Raw genomic sequence first — 15,326 nt, 5'->3', positions numbered from 1 at the left:
TAAAGCCAAACCGTAGAACCAGAGATATGCAATTTCAGGGCCCGGTTCACAAAAGTAAACTGAGACTAAATCCTAACTTTACGACTTTCGGTATTCAGAAAAGGTATTTAGAAGTAGTATAGTTAAGATTTTGTCTCAGTTTACTTTTGTGAATTGGGCCCTCAGACTTTTAGTAAAGGATAGTGCCTAAAAGCACAAAGCACCTTTCGTGGTCATCTGGTAATGCTAGACCAGGGGAAAGTCACAAGTTCAGGCTGACCACAATGGACCTTGGACCGGATACAGGAACCAGGTTAGTCCAGCTGAAAAAGTTACCTTCCCAAAGTCCAGCGCAAAGAGTCCAGTTCGCGGTGGAGGAGGCAGCAAGGAGCAGGGAGAGCATTGCAGATGGTCGTCATGGTAGCGCGAAGAGCACGCCTAGAGTCGCGAATGGTCATCATTGTAGCTTGAAGATCCAGTCGGGTGTCATGGATGGTCGTTTCTGGAGCTTCGCTTTGGCGCTCACCTTTGGCTGTCAATACTGTAGAACGAAGTACAGATCTCTGGGGTCTTCCTGCATATGGCGCTGGAAAATACCTTCCTTCCCCCTGCCCAGACTCCAAGTGGTCTAGGGGACAATAGGCTAATGTCAAGTTCCTTTTTGAGTGTGCTTGAAGCACTCTTTGAAATGTAAGTGGGGCAGAGAATAGATCCGAAACACCCATCCTGCCAATTCATTTTCCCACTTTGTCCCATTATATGGGGGGAAAAGCAAAGGCCAGCTGCCAACTATTCACAGTCATTTGATGCAGGACACAGGTAGCAGGTACCAAACTGTTAGGAACAGAAAATACCAACTTTCTAAAAGTTACATTTTCTGAATTGTGACTTAAAATCTGACTTTAGCGTTAAAGAGAATTTTAAAATACAATACCTTTAAGAACAAATGTGACATTTCTACTGGTTGTCAATTAAATGTGTTTACTTATTAAATCTAATAAGGTAACCCACTGTTTTTCTATTGGAGAGGTAGGCCTCAGAGTAGTGAAAAAGTAGTTTAGCTGTTTTATTACTCCCAGGACTTGTAAAACTTAAAAACATATGTACTACATTTTAGATAAAATGCACAAATGTTTATTTTGCAGGGTCGAATGGCAGTTTAAAACTGCCCACAAGCTGTAATGGTAGACCTGTGACATGCTTTAAAGGGCTACATAACTGAGTAGTACAATAAGTGCTGTAGGCCCACTTGTAGCATTTACAGGCCCTGTATACGTACAGTGCCAATTTACTAGGGATGTATAAGTAGATTAAATGTACCATGTTTAAAGGAGTGGGCACAAGCACTATATCACTGGTTAGCAGTGATAAAATGCACAGTGTCCTAAAGTCAGCAAAAATGAATTTCAGAAAACAGGAGGAGATGAGGCAAAAATGGTTGGGGGAGGACCACACCAAAGATTGGCAGGTCTACCATGCATCACCCAGCTGTGAGTGCGGGGGAACGACCCACCCTCATCACCACCATTAAGGTAGAAAACCTAGATAGACCATCAGCATTTGACTGGTCTGACCCAGGGCTAGGTACCACTGTAAAGTCCATAACTTGTAGGGGGATGGACCACCTCAACAGATTGGGATTCTCACCCCTCATCTGCATGAGCCATTTGAGGGGCCTGTGGTCTTTCTGAATCCAGAACTGAGTCCCAAACGTGTATGGCCCAGACCACAACAAAAGCTTCTCTTTCAATATCACTCCACCTCTGTTCCCTGGGGAGTAACCTCTTACTAATGGAAGCTACCGGTTGGTCTAGGTCTTCCTTATTTAGATGGGATTGTACAGCACCTATGTCATGCTCTGAACTGTCTGTCTGCACAATGAACTCTTTGGAGAAGTCAGTGGACTTGAGTACAGGTGCTGTTCACATGGCCTCATTGAATGTCTCAAGCTTTCAGGCAGGCCTCAGTCAGATAAACTTTTTGGGCTGCTTCTTGGAAGCCAGCTCGCTCAAGGGGGCAACAATGATGTCATATCAATTGACAAACCTCCTGTATTATCCAGTGAAGCCTAGGAATGTCCCATGTCAGTCTGAACTTTGGAGGTTCCCAGGCCAGGAACGCCTCAATTTTGGCTAGGAGGGGTGGCAATTTGCCCCTGCCCACTTCATGTCACAGGCATACCACAGTTATCTGTCCTACCTGGCACTTGCTGGCCTTGATAGTCAGGCCTGTCTGTTGCGCGGTATGAAGTATGTCTTGGAGGTGGAGCAAGTGATCATCCCAACTGGAGCTGAAGGGCAGTTCTGTCATCCAGGTAGGTAGCATTGAAGGCCTCATCCCAGCCAGGACTGTATTAACCAGCCTCTATAAGGCAGCTGGGACATTCTTTATCCCAAAGGGCATCAACCTGAATTGGAAATGGGCTTCTGGGGTGGAGAATGCAGACCACTCCATAGCCACCTTGGGTAGGGCAATATGCCAGTACCCAGAAGTAAAATCAAAAGCACTAAGCCGCGGTCAGTAGTGGGATGACCTGCAGGGCGGTGACGTGGGGAGGGGGAGGGGCAGGGTGGGGGAGTAATGTATGGATTACAGAGTTTCCCAGGTAAGTAAACATATAAATAAATAAAACAAATTTTGTTGAGCGCACTGCATCGCATTTGGTGATGCAGTGCACGCAACGAAATTCGTTTTATTTATTTATATGTTTACTTACCTGTAAAACTCTGTAATCCATACATTACCACCCCCCACCCTGCCCCTCCCACTCCCCACGTCACCGCCCTGCAGGTCATCCCACTACTTAGGGACTTGGCAGCTCCCAACATATCTATGAGGTCATCAACTCAGAGGGTGGAGTGTGGTCAGTTTTTGGGACTGATTGAGCCCCCTATAGTCCACAGAGAATCTGTGGTCTGGGGTGGTACCCAGAGGGGCAGCTTTAGGTACCAGCACCACTGGGCTGGATCAAGAACTACTGGAATGTTTAATCACCCTTAACTCAAGCATCTTGGATAATTCCTCCGTGATGCTAGCAGGCACCTTATCAGATAGGCTATAAAATGTGCTCTTCACAGACATGCTGTCCCCGCTATCCATATCATGTATATACAAATGTGTGAGCCCAGAGGTGAGAGAGAGTAAAGAGGCAAACTTCCCTAGCAACTGGAGACTATCCATCCGGTTGCTCTGATGTCGGGGTAGGGAAGAGGTTGATACCTTCCCCTGACCCATTGTGGAAGAAAGGAGGTCCTAAAGGCAGCACACAGGTGGCGATAAGATAAAAATGTTTGAGGAAAGACCTCACCAAAGTCTGTAAGGTCTAACAGAATTTGGGTACAGAGCTGCCAAAGCTGCTGTGTTCATTTTTATAAAAGTAACATGGATAAAATACCTACAGTGGATGAGAAACACCACCTAGGTTTTAAGCTGTGTCCACAAATCCTGGGGATCAAACAGGAAAATGCTAGGTGGTCACAGCAAGGGTGGAGAACTCAAAATCATAGACATGATGGACAAATAGCTAGTTAGAAGGAGTGCCTAACACTGACTGGCTTAGTGTTTAATATCTTTTTAACTGGAAAGAAAGGAAAACAAATGGCACACTTGTAGAAAATAAGAAACAAGGATGCACAAAAATAGTGTTAACTCAGGAACCAAGGACTCAAGGTAACATTGCAGGCAGCACTAGTTCACGGATAAGCTAAGGCTCAGGAATCTTCTGTAAACAATGGTTAGCACACGCTCAACAGCTTAAGAAACAGGACATGAGTCAAACATCAACACTGCTATAATGACCAACACTGGACTGAATAAAACTGGGGCTTAAAAGAGCCCAGTATGATCTCGTGCCTCAGGTAATTCTAGGTATTGGAGTTGTGAGCAGGAAAAGCAGACTAGCTTCTACAAAACCCGGCATACATATAGAATTAATTGGAATTTCAGAATAATGTTCAAGAAGCTTGAAGACAGTATGTGGATAATGCGGAAGGTCCGGGAACTTATTTTAACACTGGAAAGTTCCACAGGTAGGCTCCATGATGTTGAACTTGATAGCACAGGGATTGGTTCATGACAGTTTCACCCAGTGGGTTTCTTTAGCCATCCTTTTACTTTTCTGTAAGGCAATAGAAGATGGCAGAGAAAACTCACCAATTGCATGTGAGTTGAATGTCATATGGGAGCTGCAATGTATGGTTGCATCACCCACATGTTTGAAGACATAAGACTCCTGACTCCTGCTGGAAGAAGTGGGCTCACTCAAAGACTGAAATTGCTCCCCAAGGCTCAAGTGGTTGGCCTGCTATTTGCCTTCTTCAGGGATGCAAACAATAGATGGACTTCTGACTCCAAGTGCGTCAAGTTGTCCACAGAGGACTGGAACCCTCCAGGAGTCCTGGCTGGAGAGAGACCTGGTGCCCGAACCCCACTTTGTTTTTCCATTCACATATTTAGGTGCTCGAATATTGCCTCTATAGGGTCAAGTCACTTCCTCAGGACCTTAGGTATCACACATCATAAATTAATTGTTTTTTTCTTTAAATGGGGCAACATTAGTGGAGACAGGTCTTCTTAGCAGAACAGGTACTCTTCGGACAGAAACAGTGCTAGCTTCCCTTCTTCAGGGGACAGGTATACATACAGCAACAGCAGCATAAGCATTCCCCATCACCGGACACTTACAAATTGGGTGGCAGCACTGCAAGCTTGCTTCCTCAGAGAACAGGTACAGTTTTGAACTACCAAAGCAAGCTTCTCGCCCTCAAAGAAGCCAGCTAGTGCTATCTTCCATTCCTTACAGAACAGATCCATTAAGGGAGACTAGTACAGGATTTCCCCATTCAAAGACACGAACAGTTAAAGCATGATTGACATGTAAGTTACAGACAGATCTCTGAAGCAGGTGCGTAACTCGCTGAGAAGAATGTGTTCTTGGATGAATGAATGCCTATGTGAGTTCTAACACCATTCTTACTTAAGTGATATTCTACACCGACATCATGAAAGTCATGCCACGGTCACATGTAAAGCTTCTGTTTGTGTTGATTCTCTGGGTGCCATTATTGGACACTTTAATGTAACCTAGTAGCTCATTGGCATTTGGAACAGCCAACCCACAGACCTGAGTAGCTATACTCTAGAAAGACATACGAGGGCCAACTTCTTCGAAAAGGTTTATAATACACATGCACAACGTGCTTTGCAATCCCAGCCTCATTACAGTATTGATTCAAAATGTTGAGGGCTACTAATGCTTTCAGTGGCCTTTTGTTTGTTGCTGCTGTGTTATGAGAGTGGCAAGGGGTAGTAACTTTTCTTTCATCTGTCACATCATCACAATATAGTAGATGAAGGAATAAAAATCAAAGAACAGCCAATAAGCCTCTCTGTATACCTACGACTTCAAAGTAGCAGCACTGCTTACTGTTTACTGGTGGTAACTTGGAGTTAGGCTTAGTGGTAGACTAGGGGGAGCACCAGCATGTGCACATAGGTGAGGAATAGGGACTGTGAAGCTGCGTCGCCTGATCCATTAGAGGATAGGGCCAGCTAATGTAAGAGTTCCACCATAACATCAATCCCTCCAACAAAAAAAGTAAGGATTAAAGTTTGTGACTAGACAACTAAAGCAAATGGATGCTAGTAGACGCAGAATTTATAAAATGTAGATCAATCATTTCTAATTTACTCGGCTCCATAGTTTTTTTTCATAGATCGTATTCATTTTTTAATTTTGAAAGTTTCCACGATTGAGATAGTTTCAAAATAAATCAAAGGAAACATCTGCAAAATAAATGTGAAAATTGTTTAGAGGGTCTGACTCACAGTAGACATGATTTTTATGAGGGGGGCAGCTACAAAAGGCAATCATGAAGATTGAGCGCATATATATTTTATATATATATGTGTGTTTGTGCAAAAATGGTAGCAGGGAACTCTGGGTTGTTTTCAAGTTTTAGGCAGAGATAAGTTTCTTTATATGAAACACTGTACAACAAGACTGACACTGCAAATCTGCTCACCTCAAATGTCTGTTTTTCGGCAAAGTTTTTAAGTGCTAAATTAGGATGGTGCCACCCATGCCAAGCTAGTTAGTGACAAAGCATTTTGTCATTTTTACAGTAAAGTCTTTAAACATAAGATTAGCAAGTGCCACTCACACTAAATTAAAAAGTCACATAAGTCTTTCATCATTCCACACTCAGTATTACAGCTTTAGATTGGTAAAACACCATCCAAGCCAACCTAGAATGAATACCCCACACTTGTGTTTTGCTCTTATTAGAGCTTGTCAAAGAGCTACAGCTTCGTCCAGACACAAGAAAACAACCAGCATAAGTCAATACAATGCCCTTTCAAGCTTAGAGTGTCACATAAATTATGCAAAAAAGAATACAGGGAACCCTGGGCCATTCCCAAATTTTGGGTGGATAACTGCTTCTTTATATACAAAACTATAACACCACTGACACTCCAAATCTGCACACATCAAAGCAGAGTCTTTAAGCATAGCTACAAACACCCACACATAGACACAAAGCAATTTAACCTTTTCTTAAAAGACTGTGAATTAAACATTTCCATGGTCTGTGAAAGGGACAAGATCTTGGGATGTCTTAATCACTCCTGTTCCCATCTTCACACCGCTCTCTCCTGCAGGTCTCTTTGTTTGAAATGTATGCTTTGCTTCTCCTCAGATCTCTGAGACACTCTATACTGCATATCTCAAACCTCAATGCGTCTCTTGCATTGATATCGTTTTTGTATAATGTTGTGTGAGCCGCCAGGCCCTCACCGTTATACCAAACATTGGCAAAAAGCAATAATATTTTTTGGTCTTAAAAAGTTAACATTTCCTCTTCAGCACCCTCTTTCTACTCTGTCTTGCATGTACTTCATTGCATCATCTTCACTACCAATCCCTGACACACACACAATGCACCCACTCAACTGAATGCACTGCATCTTCTTTAACGTTCGTCCTGACAATATTTTTATAGCTGTGTTCCTCCTTAAAACACTGTAATATATAGTCACAATTACAACTGTCACACCGGACCATTGCTGATGAATGTATATGTATTTTGATCCCCTTTATGACCCACTGACAGGTACTGTGAGAATTTTACAATGCATTCGGCCTGAACACAACAGCTATTAGTTGTGACCCACCCACAACCTGAACTCACACAGAAACATAGGAGTGACTCTTCATGCTACAGATTATACATGAGAAATATGTTGCATGCGAAACCTCAGAAACACACCAACCTGGAAAAAGCAAATACTCTTAGAGAATGCAAGAGTAGCTAAACTGTGAAATGTGAAATAGGAAAATCATTGCTGTTCCCAGGCTGAGGGGGCACTGTCTGTTTTTCTGGCTCCAGCTGTCGCCATTGGTGAACACAATGGAGGGGAGGGGCTGGACATTATTAGTAGGGCACAGGTCCCACCAGTCGCCACCCACTGTGTTTTGACTTGTTCATTGAATTGTGCATTGCTTTAACTGGCCATACTTAATGATGTACAATACAGACATTGAGCAATGGAATGCCACCAGTACTTCACACACATTGCAACATGCTTAGATCATTCCATTGTGTGTTTTCATAAAATGGGCAGCAGGTTGTGCCATAGACCATAGCATTGTGCATTTTCATTGAAAATATGTATGTAGAGCTCATAAGGAGTCACAGCTGAAAAGAGAATCCCCTACAGTTGACTTGCTACGGGTATTAATTTAGATAAAAATTAGAGTACACCCAGCTACTTACAATGAGAGCCAAACCTTCCAAATAAGGGCCATGTGGAAGCTTACTTGCAACAATGCATTGAGCATTTGTTAATGCAGTTATATATATGGCCTGTGCACGGACCATTTAATTGAGCATACTGTGGTGTAGAGGGCAATATAAAGAACTTGCAAAATATATATAACTCAAGAACTTTATTTTCTGTAAGGCTCTTTCCTGGATCCTAGATCAGCATTTATTCTTTTAACTTTATTCGTTCAATCACAGACTCATGATATGAACCATGGGAAAGCAAAATCTCAACAATTCATAATTCCAGTACAGTAAATAATAATGTGTATTGAAGTGCTTAAATGTTTATGAGTGGGCATCTAAAACCAAGTACAAATATATCAAATATCATAAATACACCGTAATTACATATACAATGTATTAAAAGTTCTTGTAGTTACTACCAGTTATCTATATCTAATACAAATATATAGAATACAATAAATAGACCGTAATGACATATATGATAAATAGTTATAGCTATCTGCAGTTATCCATGTCTATTTCTTCACTTGATGCTTTGTTACACTACCTACAGATGTTTCAATGTATTCTTCTCCCCATATTTGGGCATATTTATGGATAGCCCTTATCCTAAGGGAATATAGTTTTTCACTTTCTTTTGTGCTTCTCATTTTTACTACCCATTGTACGAATTTGGGTAGATCCAATGATTTCTAATTTTGTAAAATCAAGGATCTAGCTATTAAAGAAGCATTAAAAACAAATTGCTTTTGTCACACTGTTAAGGTTGAACTGGGGAACCTGAATAAAATAGCTATAGGATTAGGGTCTGCGCTATGTTTGATTTGCCGACTAATAGACTGAAAAACCAAATTCCAGTATCCAGCCAGTTTACAGCAGAAGAAGCATATATGAAGCCAGCCCCCTCCTAAATAACTACATCTAGGATATCCTGATGGTATTTGTGGTAACATTGTGTGCAATTTATCGGGGGTGTAGCATAGTTGCCATTTGAAGAAAAGTGCCATTCATTTAAAATTCGCCCCACAAATGGCCTTAAGGGACCGTTTATTGTAGACCTGCCTCTATGTGACACCATATGGTCTCTTGTATTTTTAGCAGGACTCTCAGGACTATTTGATATTAAATTTGTTGCTGCAGGATATGATACCAGTTCCCGATTCCCGACATTTGTTTGACATATAGTGCATGAGTAACAGCATCGGGAACTGGACCCTCTGGGAGCTGTAGCTTCTTAACTAGACTCGAGATTTGAAGATAGGAAAATACTCGGGTCAAAATTTCTACTGGTTTGTCTTGTCTAATTTGTTCCCACAACTTCATCTCTCTTGTACTATTAAATCTTTTATTTGATAAATTCCCAGCCTTTACCATCTTTTCAATGTCTGTGTATCAATTGCAAATCCTAGTTCCCTGCAGTGTATTAGTTGAGTTTCTGGGTGTAAAATGATACTCTACATTCAGTTGATTAAATCTTTCATAAATTATATAGGGTGTCTTATATCTATAGCGTTTGGATAGCCTGGGGATTTTAATAAAGGATTTTAGATCAGTGTTTTTTTCCAATAAAATTTGGTGAAGATAAAAATTGGGCCCGTAGTTGTGTGCTGTTACATTAAATCCACACCAATCCAAAAAGGCGGCTTGGGAGTATTTTTGAAAGTGTGGAAGCCCTAAACCACCTTCTTCTGGACTCAGTTGCAGTGTTATTAATTTAGTCAATGGTTTCTTTCCTGCCCAGATGAATTTCTGTACTAACATTTGAGTAAATAAATAATGGAAGTACCATCATTTCTCTCAATGCAGCTCTTCCAATTATAGATAAAGGTAAATTATGCCAGATGTTTAAGATCTTGCTAACCTTATTAAATGTTGTGGTATAATTAAGTGCGAAGAGCTGTGAAAAATCGTGTGAGACCCAGATACCTACGTATCGAACAGGATTATTTTTGCCTTCCATGTCTGAAGGGCCTGGGGTAAAATATGGTCATGGCATTAAATAATAAGATCTACGATTTGCAAGCATTGATTTTGTACCCTCCCAAATTGGAGAATCTTTCAATCATGTCAAGTGTTTGCTTAATATTTGCGGTTTCTGCCTCAAGATAAAGGATTAGATCATCTGCGAATAATTTCAATTTGGGTGCCCCTATTACTGATGGCTTAATTAAGGGGTTTTGGCGAATCAGAGCCGCTATTGGCTCAATATATAGGGCAAATAAAACCAGGGACATTGGCAACCTTGCCGGGTTCCCCTTTGGATTTAGACTGTGCCAACAGTGTGTGAATTCATTACTATTTTCGCCTGGGCATTATCGTATAATTTCTTAAGTAAGTCTAGTAAGTCTAGGGGGAAATCAAATTTCGAGTTGTAAAGAGGATATTCCAGTTCACTAGATCAAAGGCTGTTTCTGCGACAATCATAATGATTGCCGCTTTTGTATTATTATTTGAAAATAAATCATTGGCCTGAGTTAAACAATTTGTGTTGTTGGTAAGAAATCTTTCTGTTAAAAAGCCATATTGGTCCTCATGGACCAGATTTTTGACGACTAAAAGAATTCTCGTTGCCATAATTTTCGTAAATAATTTATAGTCGTTATTTAACAAACTAATGGGTCAATAAGATCCAGGTGTATCCGGAGGCTTCACCTTTTTTAAAAGCTAACTACAACTGCTTCGGACAAATGTCTTTGGGATATGGCAGCCTTCCAAGATTGTATTATATAAAGAAAGCAATAAATTGTTTAACTGTGGCCAGAACATTTTATAGATTTCAATGGGTATTCCAACGATGCCACAGGCTTTGCCTTTGCAAGCTCCATCTCTGAAATTTGTGCTAGCAGCCGGGCTTTCTGCAAGGAAGTTAAATAAGGCAGCATAATTGTGTTAAAAAACTTGTCAATTTCCTCTAGTGGTGTGGGTGTTGAGGCTGTATAAAATTTTTCATAGTGTGATAAAAAGACCTTACTAATCTCATCAGCCTGATGGAATTTTTGGCCTTTTTTGTCATCGAAGATAGACTTAACCATGGCGGTATTGATATTTCTTTTTTACACACTATGCCAGTACTTTGCCTGCATTTTCACTTTCCTTATATCAATTTTGAAAGCAAGTGTTTTGGTTTATTATTTCCTGGTGTTCATAAAAGTCTTTATTATTTTGTAGAGGCTGCTTTAGGTTGAGAGCCGTTACTTCAGAGTGGGATGAAAAATTAATTTGGTTTACCCGATTGAAATTATACCGGAGATGCCTAGCTAGTTCTTTTTTCTTTGTGATAATTCTGGCTTTTCAAGAAATTGCCTCCCCTCTGATGAAAGCCTTACAGGAATCCCATACCACAAAGGGTGCTGCTGATCCCGCATTTCTGATGGCGAACTCAATAAGTAGTGTCCACATTTTTTGGGCGCGGCCCTCTTCCGTTCGTAAAGTTTGTCTAATGCCCATTTGGGTCGCTCCCTTGAACCAGTTTTACCTTATTCTCTACTACTGGGACCTAATGGTCAGAGAAGGGATTAGAAATACTCCAAGATTTATTCACATTGATGGGAAATTAGAAAGAAATCTATTCTAAATGCTGTGTTGCATTTTTTTGTAAATTCCTTGCTTGCGGGGTAATTGGCCTCCATGGGTCTACTTGCGCAAAGTCCCAAATTATATTATTCATCTACCTGGCGGTTAACAGTTTATTTTGGAATTTATATTTTGGAGAGGAATCTAATCCTAGATTCTGAATAAAATTAAAATCCCCTCTGATGATAATAGCTCTTTGTAATGGAATTAGTAGATCAGCCATTTTTTCCAGTGTTAGAGTTTCATCGTGTATTGGGCCATAGTAGCTAATTAGATGGAAAGTTTGCTCACCCAAATTCAGATTCCCCATCACCAATCTAGCACGGTATCACTCAAAACCTGAAGGGCTTCCCCTTGATAATAACAGGTGATAAGAATAGCGACCCCCCCCCTAACAGCGGCTTCTGCTGAGGCCAAAAAGACTGCTTTATACATTTTGGCCATTTGGGTGAAGGCATACGTTTTAAAAAAGATGTCACTTGAAGAAGGATCACATAAAGGTTGGTTCGCCATTAATCATTGAAATATGACTCTTAATGTTGTTGCGTTATTGCCCCATTATATTACATGATACAATATGTAGCATCTGTTGCTCAACCACTTAAACCGGTTATCATTTCCTGAATGTTTTTCTTTTTGTAGATTCCATTGCTTCCAGCCCTACAGAAAATTGCCCTTAATTCGGTCTGATTGTTTTTTCTTTCTTCCCTCTACCCACCCTAGAGTGCCCCACTGGTAACACATTTAAGTTAGTTAATATGGTGCACTGCTGTGGGCTTCACTGACCATGACTGCAATGCAGTGCAAATATGCAACACTGTGCCTGGCCTGTCCTACAGGCCCTGGGATTTATGGACAAAGATTTTATTTTTATAGATTTTATTTTTATATATAGATTCACATTTAGTAGATAGAAACACTGGTCATTTAAATGCCCTCACTGTGTGTGGCTGTCTACAATTGGCTGTGGATGCCCATGTTCTCCCAGCATCTAGAGACAGGTAATTTTGCATTGTGCTCTATAAAAGTGTCTTGCCGCTCCATCCTTTATTGTCTCGGTGACAACCTACAAGTCTATGGCGATGCATATGGTTTTGTTTTATCTATGTTTAAGTGATGTAAGATGTGGTCATGTTTATGTTTGATGTCTGAAAACTGATCCCTTAATGTCTGTCATTGTCCTGTGTGCTTTTTTGTGTTGCTCTATCCGCTCTGTCTATTTATGGAGGGATTACTGTTGTTACTGAATTTGTTCTGTTAAAATGATTTATAGTCTGTCCATTAGATCTACCTTCTTTATTAGCTTTAGAAATGCTAACTTTTTTATGCTTTATGGTATCTGTGGAGAAGTTGTATTCATATCTATTTAGAGGCTTTTGCTAATAGCTTCTACATGTGCTTTACCGTAATGATTATGAGGATCAGTGTGCTAAACATTGCCCAATTAATCATCATCTTAAGACCCAAGGTTTATGTGATGTCACTTTTTTTAGTATCATTAAGGTTCAAGGTTGAATAATGCCTCTTCCTGCGATGTCATTAAGGTCAAATATCATGTGAGGGTCACATGCGTTATGACATCCCTCCCGATACCCTGGCCATTTTGGTGAATTGACCTCCTTGGCCCTCACAAGGAGACAGGCTTTTTATTTTAGAATTCCTGCAGAGAAAAGCTCCCACATGTTATATTCTTTTTCTTTATATATCTGGCCTCAATACAGTTTTAGCTGTCTCACCATAGACCATAACAGATATTAAATAAATAAATACCCAAATCAATAATGTGATAAATTGGGTTGATGGTTGAATGGGGGGATGAACTATGTTCAAGCAGGAGCCACAATCCCTCTCAGGGTGAACCACAAAAGGCATTAAAATAACCTGTCCTGAACCTTTAGTAGCTTGCCACAAAAAGCAGTCAGGCTTAACTCAGAGGCAATGTGTAAGGTATGTATGGGGCACACAACCTATAATAAGGTGAAAATGCAACACAAGAAAAACCATGCACAAATTTTGAAAAATAGAGTACATTTTAATAAATAATTTTACAGAAAAAGGGCTATCATATCAGTAGGACAGGAGTTTTTAAAGTTTCAAGTGAAATTTAGAGCCTGAAATATCAAAGTGCCAACCTTGGACATCTAGTAGCGCAAGACTGTGACAAAGTCCAAAAAATGGCCGACCGCCAATGGAGCACGGTTCAGATTGGGAACGAATGCCGCTTGCCTTCAGACTTAGAAGACCTTTTGATGGAAATGTTCTGAGAAGGTAAAGTTCAGTGGGGCAACGCTGCAGAGTTGTGGTAAAGATTTCTACGTTCGAACTTAGTCTCTTTTGGAAGTCCAAAAACTTTCCTGGGATGAGGCAAGATGCTGTAGCCCAGGAGAGTTCAAGGAGACTAGATACATATTTGGCGAAGGACTGCTAAACTGGATTTGCTGCTGCAGAGAAGAATGTAGTGGGCGCTACTGCAAAGTCTGGCCGACTAGCGATGCGCCTTGGGTGGATAGATTAGCATGTTGGTCCCGGTCTTCCTTCAGTTCTCTGAGCAGTATTTAACCAAAAATGTTCCAAGTCCCAAGTTTTGGGATTTTGGCTATCTGGACACTTTTAACACTACAACAAGGAGTCATGTAGGGGCACCACTTGGGGGTTCAGGACTCACTTAGTCTGGGTCCAATGGAGGGTTCAAGATTCTTGGAGCCTTTTATGTCCTTGAGGCTCTGATCATGAGGCCAGAAAACTAGCCCTTGATGTCACTCTGGTAGTCTTAGGTTCAAGTGATGAAGCAGGGCTTAAGCAGGAGGGCAGACCTGTGAGGGTTCACGGCAGGCTCCTTCTGGGTGCAGCAAAGCAGTCCTGTGGAGAACACAGCTGGCCACAGCAACAGCCAGTCCTCTGGGAGTGCTTACGCAGATCCAGAAGATTAACTGAAGAGTGGGTCTGAGGGCCCCTTTTTTATACCCGGTACTTTCTTTGTAATAGAAGATTTTAGAGAATTCCATTTGAGGTGCTTGAAGTTTCCCTACTTCCCTGCCCTAGCTCCATGCTGGTTGCAGGAACAATGCAGTGACAAGTCTTTTGTGTAAAGGCAGAGCACAGCTTATTCAGTGGCAAGTGGGGCTGTGCCCAGCTCCAGCCCCCTCTTATCCTGCCAGTTTATGACCCATCCAGGCACACCTAATTCCTCTATCGTGTGGTTGTCTGAAAGGAATAAACAAAGTCCAACTGCCAACTATTCAGATTCATGTGACCAGGATAGGCTGCAGGCACCAAATAGTTAAGGGCCGTAAAATGCCAAATTTCTAAAAGTAGCATTTTCATTATTGCAACTCAAAATCCAACTTAACGATTAAAGAGGGTTTTGAATTAGAATTCTTTAGACACTAAACCTGACCTATCTATATGCTTCCAAAACCAAGTTAGCACTTATTAAATATAATAAGTTAACACAATGTTATCTTATGAGAGAGGTAGGCCTTGCAGTAGGAAAAATGGAATTTGAAGGTTTTTTCATTACCAGGATATGTAAAACTTAAAAGTACATGTCCAACTTTTTACATACACTGTACCCTACCCTCTGGGCTGTGTAGGGCCTACCCTAGGAGTGACTCATATATATTAAAAAGGATGGTTTAGGCCTGACAATAGGTTTATTTTGCCAGGTCAAAATGGCACCTTATAACTGCACACATAAGCTGCAATGGCAGGCCTCAGACTTGTTTAAAAGGGTTGACACAATTAGTGCTGCAAACCCACTAGTTGCATTTAATTTGCAAACCATGGGTACATGCAGTACCATTTTACTAGGGCCTTACCATTACATTAAATGTGCTAATTGGGTGTAAGGCAATTTCACCATGTTTAGGAAAGAGGACTAGCACTTAGCGCTGATTCGCAGTGGTAAAGTGTGCAGAGTCCTAAAAGCCAACATTAATAGGTTCAGAAAATAGGAGGGTGAAGGCAGAAAGCATGGGGATGGCC

The 15,326-nt window shown here is 41.0% G+C and overlaps 1 protein-coding gene and 1 long non-coding RNA gene across 5 annotated transcripts in view; one reads left to right on the top strand and one right to left on the bottom strand.

The window, feature by feature from the left end:
• LOC144829132 (glutamate decarboxylase 1-like) overlaps positions 1-15,326 on the top strand; it is a 927,195-nt gene that overhangs the window by 868,217 nt on the left and 43,652 nt on the right. The gene's annotated exons all lie outside the window — the stretch shown is intronic.
• LOC144829133 (uncharacterized) overlaps positions 1-15,326 on the bottom strand; it is a 142,243-nt gene that overhangs the window by 108,212 nt on the left and 18,705 nt on the right. The window lies entirely within an intron of this gene.

The sequence above is a fragment of the Lissotriton helveticus genome, chromosome 4_1 (genome assembly GCF_964261635.1).
Source record: "Lissotriton helveticus chromosome 4_1, aLisHel1.1, whole genome shotgun sequence".
In the NCBI taxonomy this organism is placed as follows: Eukaryota; Metazoa; Chordata; class Amphibia; order Caudata; family Salamandridae; genus Lissotriton; species Lissotriton helveticus.
Note: the sequence above shows the minus strand (reverse complement) of the source record. Positions and strands in the feature narration are given on the sequence as shown.